Source organism: Poecilia reticulata, unplaced genomic scaffold (genome assembly GCF_000633615.1).
Source record: "Poecilia reticulata strain Guanapo unplaced genomic scaffold, Guppy_female_1.0+MT scaffold_1075, whole genome shotgun sequence".
Classification (NCBI taxonomy): domain Eukaryota; kingdom Metazoa; phylum Chordata; class Actinopteri; order Cyprinodontiformes; family Poeciliidae; genus Poecilia; species Poecilia reticulata.
In genome coordinates, this window is record NW_007615814.1 from 1,082 (window position 1) to 3,597 (window position 2,516).

General features: G+C 36.4%; 1 long non-coding RNA gene across 1 annotated transcript; it reads right to left on the reverse strand.

The window, feature by feature from the left end:
* Nucleotides 1–476: 476 nt before the first annotated feature.
* LOC103461326 (uncharacterized) lies at nt 477–2,126 on the reverse strand. The gene is made up of 3 exons (XR_533097.2): nt 2,004–2,126; nt 1,817–1,893; nt 477–1,083 (listed from the first exon to the last, which is right to left on the reverse strand). It is a non-coding gene; the product is annotated as an uncharacterized LOC103461326 (long non-coding RNA).
* Between the last annotated feature and the right edge of the window lie 390 nt (nt 2,127–2,516).

Consider the following 2,516-nt stretch of genomic DNA (forward strand, 5'->3'; position numbering starts at 1 on the left):
CTAGGGGGCAGCAGAGTAGGCTAGAGCAAAAAAGTCTGAACTGGTCTGGAAGGTTAATAGAACAACAACAACAACAACAACAACAACAACAACAACAACAACAACAACAACAACAGATCAAACCATCCAGTGATTTATAAACTAAGATATAAAAAGTACCTGGCTTTTATTTCTTACAAAATACTTGAATAATTCTGCCTTCACTATTAAACATGCAAGCATGTTTTCAATTAGGACAAAACTTAAAATTAGTGCTTGAATATTTGAAATATTAATCTTTAATACATGAATAGTTTATATTTCAGACCAAGTATTAATATCAACCTTTCTGAAGATGCTGCTGGTTCCTCTTGGAAAACCAACAGATATTGTTACCKATCGGTTGATTTTAAAGCTAAAGGTAATTTTATTTATATAGCACATTTTCAGCAACAAAGAAATGCAAAGTGCTTTACAGGAATTAAAAGRAAATACAAACAAAGTAACAAACCAACAAAAAAAGAGCAAAAGAAGAAAAAGCTAATAATGTTGATCCAAAGTAAATAAACTAGAATCTCCTATTCARGGTTGGTAGATCAGCATCAGTAAGTTTTATACTTTCTAAGAAAGTGTTTAAGTTTTCAAATGTAAAAAGAAGTTCCTTCTTTCTAAGAAGTAGCTTCAGCTGCATCAGAGAAGCTGTGGAGTTCACCTGGTACGAGGAAATGCTCTACAAAACAATCGGATCAAAATCTTACACATCACTGAAAACAGTGAGAACCTCAWGTTTTTAGATCACTGGACCAATATTTCCTACTCTGAAAGTTGATACTTCATTACTTTGTTTAATGTTATTTCAAATAACAGAAAATAAGATGAGAGAATARAATATTTTGATRTTTAACATCCTGTGCAGAAAGCTTCATAAATGTGGTTGATTACAAAGMGTGTGAAAAAATAAAATCCTGAATCAACGTGTCACTAAAACCATTTTCCTGCAAGAAGTCGCCACTATGTGGCAGCTGTTACTTCCAATGAACCTCTGGTTAAGATCCTAACGCTGATGGTTGGTGGCAGCCCATAGCTGATCAGTTCTTCCTTAATCTGGAACAGAAAACACAAAGTTCAACTGAGATACTATCAGTGAATTATCATAAACATTATTGATTCGTTTTTGTGCGCAGAACAAATTTGAAATGTGCTTAAAGTTTAATAGATCACAGTTAATGTTATGATGCGGGCTTTGGTAGTGGACTGAAATGCAAAATGGCAGAGAAGTCAAGTAAAAAAACGTTTAATAACAAAAAATGATGGAGAACCTTTTTCAAAAACAAAAAACTAAACAAAACAAAAAATGGGAAAGCCAGCAGGGAACCAGGGACGAATGCAGACAGTAAAAGGGTTTWACACGAGGAACCAGCAAGGAGTGACTGAAAATGAAGTGCTTAAGTACTGGGAGGTTGAATTATGAGCAAAAGACCAGATAAGCTGATGAGTTGCAGGTGAGGAGAGAAAGAGGAAGAGACACATTGGGGACAATCAGGTATTGGAAATAAAACTAACAAAAATAACTGAACGTAAGAGACAATTAAACTAGAGTAACAAGGAATAGACAAAACTAGAAGCCCTAATAAGGACTGAGCTAAAGAAAAACAGAAACTAGATTGATCTAATCAAAGAAAGATACTAAAAAATAGAAAATAATCAAACGTCAAAAACAGCTTAGAACTTCTTGAAGTCTTGAAGTTGTCTAAATTCGTCCAAAACAGGAGAGAAAATAAAATCTGAGAAGGTAGTCACATAAAAACCAGCCCAAGTTGTGCCTGTTGTTACTCACCAGCTGTGCCAGGGCCTCCTGATCATTTATCAGAGACACGGCGGCCGAGATCTTTGCGTTCAGGGCGATAACATAATCTAGAAGATCAGGACACAAATTTAGCACAAAATAGTTCAGATTAAAACCTATTTCAGATTAAACGTCCCAGTTGCAGCTCCCTCTGTAAAAGTGAAACTCTCGCACTCACATGGTCCGAGATCAGGTGTTGTTTGGTTTGCAGAGGTACTGATGGATCTGGTGCTKGTCGTTGCTATGGTCACCGAGGGTGTTGGTGCACCGGTAGGGGGTCCGGTTGTAGTTAYGGCTGCMGCCGAGTCTGACRAAACATGAGATCAGCAAAACAWAATCAGAGGAATTGGGGAAAAAATGTCAGCAAATTAAAAACAGGATAAAGATTGAAGGTTCCCACTCACTGTTTCCAACCGTCACAACGACGCAGCGAAGGTCAGAGGTGAACACGGAGCTGGAGAAGCTGTGGGAGAAGGTCAGAGACACTTTAGCAACATTTTAAATGCAGCTTACAATCAATCACAGCAATGTGTTAATATCCCCAATCTGCAGAAATAATTACACTGTTTTATTATACATATTTAGTCACATTGCATCAAATGTCAGTGTATTAGACTGAAAGTAGTTCTGTTGTCTTTACAATGATCAGTTTTTCAAACTATTGAAAGAGATTCTATAATAAAATCCTTCA